Here is a 16,230-nt window from a genome sequence, read left to right on the forward strand (position 1 = left end):
GACCCCTGGGGGTGACAAGCAGCGCTATAGAAGCCCCGATGAACAAGTTTGGTCCTTTTTTTCTAACGACATAGCTAGGTTATTAAAGTGATTTTCCACTGCCTTTATACCCTATGATATTGTTACATTCTGCTTTACTATGGTACCATGGGACTCCAACTTCGACGACGGGGAACGATTCAACCATGTGAATCTATGAAAGATCCAATACTATACTGGAGAAATGATGATGATTAAGAACTATAGGGCTATGAAAAAATTCGCCTGACATGACCATGGGTATAGCCTTGTCCCCCTAACAACCATATGGAGATTGCTCCCTAACACAAAGATCACTTGTCACCTAGTGACGGGAAGGTTGGATAGGACTACCTTCTAGGCCCAGGTGCATAATTCTCTTTAACTGAATACATTAGGTTACTAGGAATATTAGTTTGACGACTGTGTGCCTCATCACAGGGTATCTGGAATTCCGATGATAGCTTCCTGACATTTTTTGTTTAGATATACCCTAGCCCACTTGATCTATACCTTGTATGGATTGAACGGATTCCACGTTGTGGAATTTTGTTTGTCTCTATGGACATCAGAGACTGTTACATTATCATTTCTATAATGTCTGGTTGAAAAGAGTAGAACATGAATCTTGCAGACAAGTGTCAACCAAGCGCCGACACATAGGAATAGTGCATGCGCTTATTGTGATTCTGGGCAACGCGCCTATGCGTGTTCGGAGACAGATAAATACTATTGGTTGCCAAGAGCTTAAGCTTTCCCCACGTGGCTACAGATTTGAAAGACAGCCACATAAAGGTTTTTACTGAGGTTGCTTGAAATTAAAAGTATTTAAACTAGATGATAAATGGTTGCCGCTTTGACTACAATATCGGAAGCGGGCAGAATCGAAACTACATTTCCCATTTCCTTTAGGGCGCAGCGTAACGTGATCACGCGGCCGTAGATCCGTGATCCAAACATACAGGATAAAGATGGAGCCGGTTCTCCCACCGACCACCTCCCAGAGTCAGCTCAGATGTCAGTCGGGTGTACCGACCGAGAGGTAGGTCGGTGGGTTTCAAGTTCTATAGAAGCTACACGGCAGCGCAGATACCTTTATGATTGTCGGCAAGTTCAATGACGCGGAAGCGCTGACTCCGTCATGGCAGTGGGGAGGTAGCTTACATAGCAACATTGACTGGTGATCAGAATTAGTTGATCTTCAAGATTGCCATTACGTGTATGGGACAATCCGGTTTCCCATTACTTGACTGTAGTGTTAGATTCCAAAGTGTATTTCAAGAGAGGCAAACACGATTAGAACAGACGGAATCCATTTATCAAGTAATCCATATACCGGCACTTTCAAAAGCGGCTACAATTAGACATTCTTTTGAAGCAAGACTGGCGGTTAATCTTATAGATAATATCAGTAGCTTGATACAGCTGGTTAGATAGTGTAGTAACACCGACTGTAAAAGTTGTATTGCAGCCTTGAATATTATTTTCTCACAGCTGATTTTGATCAATAAGGATTCTATATAGGATCTGCAGCCAGCTGGTAGTCTTCTGCCGGGTTGGTTGGGAGACTGTATGGTGAAAATCCGATATGGTTGAGTCTTTTGATATGCACATACAGGTTACAGGAAGCAGGTGTATAGATATTTGTGAAGTCCATGAATCCTTTCTGTTTCCTAGAGCGGTGCTCCATTCGCCTGAGCCGCAGCCAGGTGAGGTGAGGCTAATCCTTCCTGTACAATAGGTAAGATGGACGATGTATCCTGTGATGAGCACATTGGGTCATGCGCTGTTGGGTGAATGACATTTACTTGGTAACATGTAAGCGTTGTCCATATGATACCGACAGTATTTTTTGTTTCTTTGTTCGTTTTTATGATGTGTAACCTACATCATCTCCTACACGTGATTCACTGACAGGAGCTGAAACCAGCTACACCTAGGAGGCCAGGTGATCATGGTTTTTGATTTATTGTCTTTATTATTTGTTCACCTATTGCAGTAGCAGAAACATCTCTCAAGGTCCTGACTAAGGCAGAGGACACTCATGTCCATCGATCTGCTGAAACATGTTGACCACATAACTTCTAGTAGCAGGTATTTAGTTTGAACTGCTATTTTTGCACTGTTTTTAAATGTAAATGTAAACTTACCCTGGGGCATCTCCGCGCTTGCTTAGGGAACCCGTCCTGGTATTCCCCTGTGAGAAACCCCGGCAGGGTATCCACAAGGTGAAAGCCAGGCATCCCGCCGCGAGGGGCCGATGTGGAGATTAAGCAAGCTATTGCCCAGAGTCGCAGAGTGTGACCCCGTGAGTCGAGTAGGCACCAGAGCGAGAATTGTCGAGGCCGTGGAATTTATGAGCCCGAGACCCGCCGAGGCGGGGAATCGAACCCTGGTCCACGGTCGATCTCAGATTCCGGGTCTGCCGCCTCTAACCACTGAGCCACACTTCTCCAATCTTGGACAAATAAGGGACATCATTAAACTTGTTAATTTTTCTCATTTTCTCCAATTTTAACTACACATATATATTTTTTTCTCACTGTTTTCTAGCACTGCAACTCAGTAGCTACAGATTTATTCATATCCGGGTCTCATTCAATCTTGTTCACGTAAAGTCATGGGACATATACATCTGGTCCCTGTAGGTGAACGTATAAGTCACACGGAATGAGGAAGCCCAAATGATGAATAGGGCGGTACCGGATAGCTACTGATGGGTATCCTTCAATACTAACGGGTATCTTGTGGTAGTATTCACACTTTATAGATTTCTACGTTGGCTTTATTTGGTAGGTTCATGTCATACTAAAGTACCGAGTTATTTCCATTCCAGACCCATGGGCATTTGTTGTTTGCTTAAGAAATGTGTAACCATTAGGAGTCTTCAATGTTTTTAATGGTAATATATGATGAATTTCCATGTAGGGGCGATATGCATTGGCTAGGTTGTATTGTCTGTTTTAATAAAGGAAGAAATGAAGAATAATCTCTGAGTACTTTCATTCAATTGCATCTATGTCTCCTTTTTGGATGGCACATGGTGGATAACTAAGCCTCACCGCTATGGACATTTGAAAATACGTTTTACATAGCATGTGATTAACTAATCTGAACATTGGATTGGACTCTCAAGTGTTTCCCCTCTGTGAGATTATATACATATCAGCAATACGAGCTAGTCACAAGAGGGTTAGCTATCTTGTCTCCTTTCATTTATTGATTTAAGACATTATGGTTGATTTGCCTGTATGAATTTGCATGAGCAGAAATTATACAGGATGAGGCACACAGTTTATTTAATCACACTGATATGATGAAGACCCTTTTTTCCATCACACTGATATGATGAAGACAATCACTAAGAAAGAAGAAAAGTAAATTTTCTTGTAACACCAGTTCCTCATTAAGATTATCTCGACCGAAGTGATAAAAACACACCTTTTCTCGTGGTAGGAGAACAGGAGAAGATACAATTACATAATCAAGATCAGTTAATGTTTTCTATCAAAACAAACTATTTTAACAGTTACTTACTGCACCATGAAATTTGGCCTAAGCATGCTGCCCTAAACTGACAGTCTCAAATATCTCTTTATTGAGTTTGCTGAGTTTCCAACTACAAAGTGGCATGAATAATCTGGGATTTATCTATAAGACATGAATTTGCATCATGGCTGGCAAGGGACCAGAAAACCTCTCACCTTGGTATATTAAAGTTAGAAACCCACCTATTATAAGCTGTAGGCATTCTCAATTCAGCATAAGATCTAGGACTACAGTTCACAGGCAACCTGACCATTATCACATCTTCTGAGAGGAAGAGCTTCATTTTCGTCCCTGCTAGTAACAGAAGCATAGTTCAATGGTAGGTAGCACAGACCTCAATAATGTGTAGTTTCATGAGGAATCTTTCCATAACATAACGCATCCAATGTTAAAGAACCGCCTACCTCACAAAATATCATGTAGAACACTGCAGCTTGTCCCAGAGGTTCTCTGCCTTAAAAGGGAGGAAAAGGGCAGCAGATGTTGAGGAAAAACCTAAAAACAAAATGGCACTGCTCTAAACTAGATGAACTGTGTGAAAACACTAGCTAGTGTCAGGAACTCTTGATGTGACTGAGAAAGAATAAACAGATACGCAGGAAGAGAAATGATGTACTTACATTATTGCAGAGAGTCGGGGAACATAAGGCTACATGAAATATCAGGAGGCAAAGTCACACTTTACTCCAAAAACCTTTGCTTGACAGCATTTGTCTAATTAATTTTTAGAAAGAACATTAGTTTGTTAATGGTTACTGTCACATTTCTTCATCAATCTCTTTTTTCAACTGTACAGTGGGAGGAGCACTATCAGTTGGTGTCTTTACTGTTAGTCAAGAATAGTTTGGTCCAAGAATTACCTCTCGACCAGGTAAAGATCAGTACCCAAAGCATTCAATAAAGAATGCAGCAATAAGGATGCTCCAGGACACTTAAAAATGAATTGGTCACTGAGCATTTCAAACTAATGATCCAACAGAAATTGATCGGACTACAGATTTTCACAACATTCGATTTGGGAGGAGATTTAACCAAATTCCTATCACTAGCAAGGAAGGTCTATATATATATATATATATATATATATATATATATATATATATATAGACTTAATGTCTCCAGAATCAACTTGCAAATACAAGTGCAGATTACAGCCACTCTCTATTGAAACGTTTAGACTAAGATCTCCAAATTAAAGAAAACCCATACCCAGTGACTTACAACTGGTCATACAACTATGCATGTTTGTAACTGCAGCACCTATTCTCACTGATACCGGATAGCAAATGTTTCCTGAAAGGACTGCAATAAAAATACGGCAACAGCATTGTCCTTATTGTAGCAGGCATTTCTTGCCTTTGCAAATCTCCATATTGAGCTCTCTCTACCTAAAGTGGGTCTGCCCAAACTGAAGTTAAAGACTAAAATCTCCTCAGTATCCAAAGTGCATGTTTGCACATATGGCTTGATATCCAATTACCAAACATTTTTCTAGAGGAGGCTGATTGGACTCTGTGCAGATCTTTAAAAGAATAGGTGTAGTCCACATATATACCTAAGAGTGAGGATTATGATCCAATAATAGTGGTAGTCCATGAACCTCTATTCTATTTCCACTTCCCTTTTTGCAGTACCCAGTTAATAATCAAAAAAAGCAACAACTGAAATAAACATGAGGCAACTAAAAAGTCTCAGATTTTACGTAGAAAAACAAAGTGAAGAAATATGCCTTGGTTGTGGATGCAGTTACAGCATTCATAACTAAGATACAGTCAGTCCTAGTCAGTGGAACAAGAAGAACAGACATAGGAAACTAGCATGTTGTCATGGAAGCAAAGCCAGGATCAAACAGAAGGACTGAATACGCATGGTCTAACAGACCTGAGATTGCTAGAATGCCTAATAGTTTTCAACAGCAGGACAGTAGATGGAGTAAACAAGCATTTGCAATGCAATAGGTCTCGCAGTAGGAAAGTTTGAGCTATTGGTATTGTAAATGACACATTTTTTATTTATGTGTTGGTTTTGAAAATAGTGAAATTAATAGCTTTGTCATTTACAATGCCAATATTTTTAATTTTTGCAAATGTGACACCTATAGCATTTGTAATGCAACATGTTTTGTATTTACGTGACTTAGATGTATTGATATTACAAATAACAATGGCTTTTAATTTTTTTAAATAATTAATACTTAAATAAAAGTTATTGTAATTTATAATGGCAATAGCTTAAACTGTTGTAAATAACTTTTGTGAAGATTATGTTCGGAGTATTTTATTGTGACGAAAATCCAAGAACAGAAGTGAAATATTAACATCTTTTGGTGACATTTGTAATAAATCTTGAAACATTGAGAGAACATATTTGAACCAGTTGTTGTTGAATTGTTGCACAGATTGATGCTGTGGTGGCGCCGAGTGATGTTGTGGTGGCGCGGAGTGATGTTGTGGTGGCGACGAGTGATGCAGTGGCGTTCAGTGATGGTGTGGTAGTGCATAGTGATGTTGTGGTGCCTTTGAGTGATGCTGGGGTGCCCCTGAGTGATGCTGTAGTGGTGGTGCGATAGATAGATAGAGTGAGGGCGATAGATAAATAGAGGGAAGGCGACAGAGTGAGGGCGATAGATATATAGAGTGAGGGCGATAGATATTTATTTATAGAGTGGGTCTTATATCGCGCACGGCTACTCCAACGGGGTGTCCCGGCGCTTCTAAGAGTGTAAGAATCTTACTCCTTAGGGGGTCAGTGATGGCGAGTGAGTGAGTGCGATAGACAGATAGAATGAGGGCGATAGATAGACAGATAGAGTGAGGGCGATGGAGTGAGGGTGATAGATAGATGTGAGTGGTGTGTGTGTGGTTGTGTGTGTGGTTGTATGTGTGTGGTTGTGTGTGTGGTTGTGTGTGTGGTTGTGTGTGTAGTTGTGTGTGTAGTTGTGTGTGTAGTTGTGTGTGTAGTTGTGTGTGTAGTTGTGTGTGGTTCTGGGTGTGTGGTTGTGATTGTGTGTGTGGTTGGGTGTGATTGTGTGTGTGTGTATGGTTGTGTGTGTGTGTATCAGCACTAGCGTCCCCCGCTCGTTTCACTGCATACCCAATGAAAGCCAGCCAGACCAGCGGCGATACAGTGGGCGTGTCTGCAGGAGCGATAGATGAGGGAAGAGTCTAGATAGTGTTATTTGGTAGATCGTATTAGTTAGATGTACCTGCGTTGGCTTCTATAAGCAGTCAAGCGCCTTTGACTGAATCGGTCTCATGCTTCTGTGCCAGTCTCTAATCTGAAGAACGATTACTAGTGGCCTACTTCCCTTGTAACATTAAATATTTTGCCATCTTTCACTAAGGGCACGGTGCTTCGGAGGTGGCTCGTGTGCTGCTGTTGAAAAAGATTCCCTTTCCTCAACTCACTTCTCTGGCTTCAGCCCTCGTATGGTGGGGAGCTGGGGAAGGGAGACCCAGACTGATTCAGCTTCACTTAATTATACAGGGAAGTGACTCCACTTTTATTCTCTGGGCCAAATCCTAAACAGCGGCCAGACTCAGCTTCCAGTTCTAACACTCGACAGATTCCATTTTCAACTGCGGGGAACAATTTCATTAGGGTTTTCAGAACACAACTTGGCTCATCAAAGTCCAGTCTGAGAACATAGGACTCCGATCCCATTAGGATCCATTACTAATTCTGGAGCTGCAGAAAGGAGACGCAACTTCACTTTCAGCCCTATAGGGGAAAGGAAGCTCTCGCTCACAGCATGCTAAATATCACACCTGATAAGAATGGCTAAAACTTGAACTCTACATCTATTCTCAAGGCTCTGCTGTGCTCAGAGCAGCTCATAGATGCTATGTATGCTGCAGAAACAACACGTCCAGCGACACACAACGTGAATCCACGTAACTAACTATTGTATCAAATTAGTTCGAAAACCTAAAATGACAACGATGGGAATAAAAGATGACACCATATGTATTACTCCCTTATCAATAGATAGAAAGTACGTCTTCCACAAGGGAGACAGCCAGATACTTCCCAGTACCTCAAACTGCCCGGATTATTTTTACACAACACAATGGTGGTCATGTGTTATCGATGTTGGAGGAAGAGACACCAAGGCGACTCTGGCGTATTAGAAAATGTAACCGGCAAGTGGAGCACGTCACGACAAACCTTGCCTGAAAACAATGAACGATTCTATATACTTCTGAACCCGTGACCCACTCTTTTGACATGCTATTCTGCAACAGATATACCGACCCTCAGAGCCACGTGCGGATTTATGAAAAAATACTCCTGCTCAAGATCCCCGAGGTAGAATTCCATTTTTTTTCATTTGCATGCTATGTTTGCCTGAAGTCCGCAAACACATGGGAATGCAAATAGGACCGTGCTGGAGATATACACACCATGCCTAGATTGCAGCAGCTCTCCATCCCTACTCCCGCCCGCGATGATAGCACACAAAGGGGGCATTATGATCTCACCTTCAGCCGGTTAATGTGTCTAGCCACGGCACAATGCAAGCCATTCAAGGCTTCGGCTTCCCGTACACGTAACTTCGGACGCTACAACGCTCTCAAGCTTCCATAGGCTGTGGAACCTGTCAATCTACAGACCAGGAAAAAGGCGGGTCTTCCCGAACCATTCTCCCCCTGGAGGTTATTAACAAGCCTTGAGCGTGCACATCCTGAAACCGGAGGTTCGGGAGCATCACGGCTGTCGCGCGGTGGCTGCAGAAGTCAGGAGTGGCGGCTGAGGCCGCCGATGCGGTGAGTGGGGCTTAGTTGTACGGGGGGCGGGGGCGGGTGTGTGTGTGCGTGTATGTATTTGTGTATGTGCGCGCGCGTGTCTGTGTGTTTGTGTGTTCAAGGGGGGGGCTGCCTGTGTGTGTGTGTGTGTGTGTGTGCGCGCGCCGTTAGTGCATGCTAGCCAAGCGAAAGCAGGGGCTGTGTGTGTATATGGAAGCGCATCTGAGCAAGCGCGTCTCTTTAGAAGCGCGTCCACAGACACCAATCGGTGCGTGCCCCGGTCTGTACCATTTGGCAGGCAAGACAACAACAATAGATCTTGCTGGAGACAGCGCTTTCGCGCTGCATCACCAGCGAGACCTAAAAAGGTAGAAAACGGGAACCTGCAGGGGTGAGAATCATGAGCAGGAAGTGTCTGGTAGTGGATTAAAGAGGCACAGAGTGCAATCAAGACTATGCAGCTGTCTTATTAGGTGTGCTTACATTTAATAGCGCCTGAATAGCCTCACAGGTGATTAGCCTCGCTCTATAAATCCAAGTCGATCGAATATCGCTGGCCGCTGGCGTAGGAGCAACACCGTGGGCCCTGACACTTATGCTTTTACAAATGAAACACTTTTGAAACAGTCTCCGTGATGACATGGAGTGAGGTGGCCCCCCCTAGCATTACCTTATGCCTGCTCAGGTTGGCTATTTTTTGCTGAGAAGGGATAGGAGCGTGAATCCTAATTTTGTTGTTGCAGTGAGTACATGGGAATGTTAGTGATATCACTATGAGGAGATGGGCACCTTGGCACTGATGTCAATGCAGAATGAGCATCTTGGTCCTGGTGGCAGAGTAACAGAGAGCAGCATCAGTGGATGGGAAGCTCAGTGGTGACGTCACTTTGAAGAGACGGGATTGGAGGTCAGAAGTTACTGCTACTACGGGGAGTAGGTTGGATCAGTGGCGGCTTTTCCGCTAAGGCAGAGGAGCATCGCCCCACTGCTTTGCAGCAAAGACATAAAGGATAAATAAAACGATAACAATTTGAGGTTATCATTTTATTTGCTCCTGTTGCGGCAGCTTTGCGGGCAGGGCTGCTGTGATGACAGAGGAGCAGCGGGAGGAGTGGTGGCACGCCAAACTGTCATGCACACTTTGCATGTTCTCCACCCAGGCTGTATTACGCTATCCTGGGGCTCCCAAATGCATTAACATTCTCCCTACCTTCCCTTCGGGGGGAGGCAGATGGCCCTGGCACTGAACGCAGCCCATCGGGTTGTACTCTTTTTCTGGGGCACTGACAGAACATCGGATCACTGTGTGTGGTTGCACCAACTGTTCTCCTGGGGATGGAGAAGCTATCCTTAGCGGTCACTCCTGGAGGTTCCTCCTACTCCTACATTTGGGCTCCTTTTATCTCATTTCCTTCTAAGGAGTTTAGGGAGCTGTCCTGCCCATCCTATCTCTGCATTATATGCCTGATTCCAGAGACTTCCTCTCTGAGCCATGATGGGTGCTGTTCGAGGTGGCCTTCTTGTGGTCTCGTGTTGGGGGGCTACTAGACCTCTGCTAGTCTCCCCCTCTAGTAGCAGCTTGGGAGGAAGGAGGGTGAAGGGTGGGGGCAGGGGTCAGTTGTGTTTCCTTTTGTTTGCTTTAATTGTTGTATTACAATCTCAGTCCCTCCTCGCGATATACACTTATACTGCTGACAGTGATCTAGAAAAATGAATGAACGCGGCTGGCACTGTTGGGTTGTAGTGAACATGCTGTGTCCTTTTTTGTGTGGACTGTTAATAAACAGAATAGTTCCTAAAATATAATGCCAAACATCAGCTTTGTGATCCCCATAATAATGTGCAGTTTCACCAAAAATCTCCCATATTTACGCAACTGCACTATGCATGCCTTTTAGACACCCCTGCAAATCCTGTTCTGGGCACAACTTCTGTATGCCCCCAAAAAGGACTACAATTCGGGAGCAAATTTGCTCTTGTAACTAAACAAGTCAAACCTTGTGCAAATGACAGGACAAAAGAGCAAACTTGAGCTTTTGCAGACATCGGAATGGCTATAGCATGTTATTCTGCATTCTAAAGAATGGGGCATTAGATGAAGATCTGCTTATTAGCCCACCCCGTGCTAATGCTAATGAGTGGGTGCACAATTTACACAATCCATGTGCAGGCCTACTGCTGTAATCAAGCGTGTGACGTTCATATTGCAGAACTGATAAAGCCTTGATTAGGCCCTTAAGCTTAAGAGCACCATCAATCTGCACGCGTTGACGTAGCACGTAGAATGTTCTAGAGGCCACCTTAACCTTCTTCCCATCCTGCCTAGCCACATTGCAACCATGCACACTTTCAACCGTGCAATGTTGCTCCAGTGTTTGAAACGAAATATGATTGAGCGATTCGTGAATGCAAAAGTGGCAGCAGTGAGCTATACAAATGTTGAGTATAAAAAAATAAAAACATAGTTAATTAGTCTGTGGTTTCCCACTGAAAGGTGCGTGTAATAGTGCAGCTTCCTTTGAACGAGCATTGTCCGTAGGCTTCGTTCTGGGGCCAGGTCAAAGAAATGTAGGTGCACATTCCAACAAATGACAATTTGCACCCTTTGTACTGTTTATCCAGCATTTTAAGAGGAAGCCTCTATATTTGGTGGGAAATATGCGTTTTTATGGTAATATGCAAAATCGCTGCTAAGCAGAAGCTTTTTGAGCGTGAGGACAATGTGCACCCAGAGCTCCGTTCAAGTAACCTTCTCAACTCACATTAATTGCACATGCAGTGGTGATGAGCGCTCAGGTAATAGAAACACGCGAGCAGTGCAGTTACGGAAAATGTTTGCAATATTTTTAGCCGGATGGTTCCCATGATTCCTGTGGTCACCTCCCCCAGCGACCTGCCCGACGAGTCACGCACAGCCGGGGCTATTGTGTGCTTCTGCCCTCCCAGGAGAACACCTCCCTCTGGGGAGCAGTGAGCACACGGAGCCTGATTTACGTAAAGAAGTTCTTCTATCGCGTGCAGTGCTTATTGATGGTTATTTAATAGAAAACATGAGCAAAGCTGTTCAGAGGTTGAAGTGCATCAAAAGTTTGGGAACTGTTATCCGCAATGGATGGGGGACGGTCGTGTGTGTTTGGGGCAGGGACGAAGAGTGGCTAAAGAGAGCAACGTATTAAGTCATTATTGTGTGTTTGCACCTTCACGTAAATACATATAACACCTTAAATGAACAATAAATGCAAGTTAAAGTAACATTTGACAAATATGGGGTTTTTTTGGGGGGGGGGGTGTTATATATAGTACAAACTGGACCTGAAGGTGTCCGAGCGCTTTACATGAGCACCAGTTAAGTTACAGACGGTCACATTCATTTTGGTTTTTGTCAGGTACGGGGAGAGATTAAGTGATCTACCTAGAATCGCAGGATGTTGAGCGTCCCTGCCGAGACTCGAACCCGGCTTCCAGAGCGTCCACCCCAACCCTTAGGCCACATCCTCGCCCTTTCTTTTACGTTTTGAAAGGTTGTGATGACTGTAAATGCCTGTGCGTAATCAGTCCCAAAAATGAATCATTGGCGCACCAGTGGGGAATAGTAAGGTGTATCTATAGTGCTATGAGACCCCAGCATGTGACTTAAAGCACTATTGTATTGTACAATCGCATGATTCCAGCGGCCCTGGTTAGATTGTTGGATGTAATCGCAGAAAGCTTAGTGAATGAATGGCATCACAATCCAGGTCGGTGGCCACTCCGGGATGTACAGGATTTTGACCCTTTTCAAACCACACCTTTAATTACAGAGGCCACATGTCTCGGAGAGGATTCCGAGTAAACTTCTTGGGCCACTCACTTTTTGGACAAATCATTGGGCTTTCCTAAAAGGCACGTTAACACTATAAGCTCTGTCTCCAGCTCCGAGTTGCGTCTCATCGTCCGTGCATTAGATCCATCCGCGCCTCAGTGGGTGGAGGGGCCTGGCCTCGCGCTCCTTTACAAGGGTTTCCAGGGGTTACCTAAGAGCCGGGACGTCTTTATATAACCGGCCGGGCTGGGACGGGACCTGCGGGCGGAGGATGCTCCGCCCTCGCGGGTCTGTACTAGAGGCTGCGAGGAGGGGGAGGCGCGGACAGACCGCAGCATCCTGCAGCCGGCGCCCGTCTGAAGTCAGGCGGCTTTACCACCTCAGACCCGGGGGTGTCGGACACCTGCCCCCGCTCTGCAGCCCGAGGGAGGCTGGGGACACAAAGCGCCAGCACGGACCGGGTAAGTGCAGGAAGCGCCCCTCGCCCCGTGGTACATTCCGCGCACCTGTTACTGCTCCTGTCCTCAGCGCCCTGCAAGTGCAGGGACCTGCAGCCGATGGGTTCAGTGGGTGACGGGAAGAAGGTTTGTCCAGATAAAGGCAAACGAGTTCAAAAACTAAATAGTCAATCATGTGTTCATTATTCGGTATCACCATACATTTTTTGAGAGGTGCCAAGCGCGAGAATCCGGCCGCATTACTAAACAAGTCGGCCTGGAGCACGCCTTGGAAGAGACGCGGGAGGGCAGGAACGTGACGCCGTGAGCGTGCACGTTGGCGTTCCCTGCGGCTCGCGCGTTCACAGACCGATGTCTGCTCGTGCACCGGTCTGTACCACTTGGGGATGCAAGATAATGACAATAAGGCTCGGTAGCGGCAGCGCTTCGCGCTGCAACGCCAGGCGAGCCCTAAAAAGGAATATACAGAAGAGCTGCTATGGGACTAGTGAAGCTTGCTGTTTGCTAAAAAAGTCACAGGTGGCGCTTACACATTGTAAGATAGAAGAAGAAACTTAACAGACAGCTAAGTTATAGTTTAATAAAGTCATCCTTTAATCACTTTCGCACAGAATATTAAATGTGACTCAAGCATTGTGGAGTAGCTAATTGTAGAAATATAAAAGGGTCACCGTTTTAGTTACCAAGCTACAATTTTTCTTTTGTTAACTGGGACTGAACATCAAAATGTACAAGTGTGATGTCAGATGTCTTAGCTCCCCAATGAAACCAGCTCATCACCACCAAACCTTTATATAAAAGCTACCGTAACAATTTTCTAATGACCACATCTGACTAAAGCAAGAGCAATTCAAAAGCTGAAATGACATCTCACCTTTATGTCAAGCAAAAATTCCCAATCTATATTATGCGGATAATTTTATTTTCATAATGAGAAATCTCACACACTTAGCATAATAAAGGATCACATTATGCTTAATCTTCCTACCTTCAAAGATGTCTGTACATCAGTCAAATGAAAGCAAAATTAGAAAAAAGAAATATCAAACAAGGGACAAGAAAGAAATGAACACAAACAAAAGTATTCTTCTAAAATAGTGTACACACTCTGTACAGCATATTTTATTTGTTAAATAAAAAATGTTGGCACAATAATGTTTTTAGAATTAGATTTATATTTAGCCCTTCACCATAATACATTTTTACAGCATTGTTCACATTTCAGACAAAAACTGCCAACAATAGGTCTGACTGGGTAAATTCAGTAAACCGGAAGGGCTTTTTAAGCTTTCTAGATAGCTAGAAATGCATGTTTGGATGATTGTTTTAGGTACAGGGAGGTAGTTAGTGCTCGTAAAACCTCAAACTAATCATCAACAAGAATTAAGTAGCCGTGCTCTCGTGCTAGGTTTACCGCAAGCCTTAAGAAGCTGTGGAACAATTTTTAAATAGTCCTACAACACACTTTTATGAACCACTGAAACCGGACATATTTCTTAATAGGAACATGAGTTCGGCACTGTGCTCACATTTTGCATGTGAAGAAAATCTGGAACTCAAATCACTATCAGGTTATTCTTGACACACTGTCCAATATTTTGATTTACCAAATAGAAATACATCGTTAAATAGTTTATTGCATTGGGCTCACCACAAGTCAAATCACTGCCCAGTCTGCAATAAAACATGTAAAGTAAATGGGATATCAAATAAATATTTTTTAGAACATTGTTTTGCTATTACAATCTTTAACCTTCTTTGTGGAGATCTTTGGAAGAAGAGTGGTCTTGAACGGCATGTATTCACTGGGTATTAAGCAACTGTTATAGCCAAAAATTTAAGCTTTAAGTTTATGGACAGCTTCTTGCATTTCGGTGTAAAAGGAACTACTTTTAAATAGTAATCATACCAGTCTTTCAAAGAGTATAACATATCCGTAGAAAGGAAAAGCAGCCTTAAAACACTTCTCATTTCCCTGAAGCTTTAAATCATGTGGAACCAAGCTCTCAAGATTTCAGGTTCATGTGTGAGTGTAGCCTATTTCAGTATCTCATCCAGTTCTGGTTTTGAATTGTATTCTGTGATTCGTAGTGCAGTTTATCCCATCATACAATAGTCAACTGGAGGAACTGTTCATGCATGGACCTTCTAAAGTTTAGCCCTCTAAAGAAGTATCTAAACAAGAAGGTCTCAAATGGTCTTGCTTTGTGGATGGGCAGAGTTCGCAAAGTAAACATTTGACTCAGGTTCTGAGATAAATATGCTTCTGTTGGGGAAAACACTCAGTGCTGTATAGGAAACCAGCACACCGCTGACAAGAAAGTGGCTATATAGCCCAATACAACACTTTTTCTATTTGATGACATCATAAGCAGCAGGGATATATTAGTATGGACATATAACTGGAATCATTAATAAGTAAACAACTTCATCTGATTCTTTTGACCTAATGTTCATCCCAATATCATGGTAAGCGTATTAATATGTAGTTTCACTTGAAGTCATATGCATGAGGGACTGCTCTTCCTCATACCCTATTTAACAAATGCGAGTTTGTTATGCTGCCAGGCAAACACTACTCAAATATTAAATAGTATGCACAGAGTTCCGCTTTACCTCACTGAATTTGACCATGCTTCCACATTATCAACCATTCAGCTCCAGGAACACTTATATTTAAGCTAATTTTGAATTTGATTACAATTGTTTTCTGTTGGGAGAGTAATATCACCTGGATGGTAAACAGGACTGCAGTTTCTGTTGTTCTAAGTGGAGAAATTAGGAGGCAGAGCCTGCCATTTTGTATGTACCCGATTGCACCAGGTTGTCATCAGCGTTCCTGAAGTAGTTGAGATCACACACTCCTTTGTGCCCTTCCTTTAGATACTCTTGCTTAGAGCCAGCCCCAATGCTACCTTCTGTGAGGGCCACAACTGCCCAAGACAAAACTCTGATGCGAAGGACCTGCCTAGCAGATTCCGTCGAGCAAATCCTGTCCCACTCTCACCACTGAGTCCCCCAAGTAAGATGCTGTTTCTACGAAGTAGTGGGAAGTAAGCTGCGCTTAATGCACTACTTGATATAATTGATATGCAACAATCATCAAGCAGGTAAAGAATGGCTTAGCCACAGAATAGAACAAGGACTTAAAGCATGCAGAGGAACCTGGTGTGAAGATTTAAGACTTTCTGCCTGAAAGTGAATGTCTCATGTGAAAACTGTGGAACTAAATTGCGCAGCTTATCAGTGGGGTAAACATATCTGCACCTGTGTCTAATTAATGCCTAATGCTTTATCATCCTGGGAGGACACTAGATATTAGAGATGTCCTAGAACTGTGAGCGGGTACAGTGAGGGGGTGTAGTGCCCTAATGAAGATTGTGACTGGGATTACAGCCCCGCAATTGCTATTCCGACCGAATATTGCAGTATTTAATTTTACTGTCATATTTCAGTACTTTCTAATATATAAAAAAACAAGCACTGGGCTGGACAATACATTGTTGTGTCTGTGTTAACGCGGGAGGTCATAAATCTGGTCCCCCACACTACCTCCTTGAGAAGCTTTTGACAGCTAGCTCTAACTACTCTTGGAGTCAAGTACAGAAAGGGCTGAGCTTAGCCCAGTTTGCAGAGCAATAGGAGGGCGGATACCAAG

The 16,230-nt window shown here is 43.5% G+C and overlaps 1 protein-coding gene across 2 annotated transcripts in view; it reads right to left on the bottom strand.

Annotated features, from left to right (window-relative positions):
- The window catches only part of RABEP1 (rabaptin, RAB GTPase binding effector protein 1), a 919,122-nt gene that overhangs the window by 230,204 nt on the left and 672,688 nt on the right, over positions 1 to 16,230 (bottom strand). The window lies entirely within an intron of this gene.

This window comes from Lissotriton helveticus, chromosome 3_1 (assembly GCF_964261635.1).
Source record: "Lissotriton helveticus chromosome 3_1, aLisHel1.1, whole genome shotgun sequence".
Classification (NCBI taxonomy): Eukaryota; Metazoa; Chordata; class Amphibia; order Caudata; family Salamandridae; genus Lissotriton; species Lissotriton helveticus.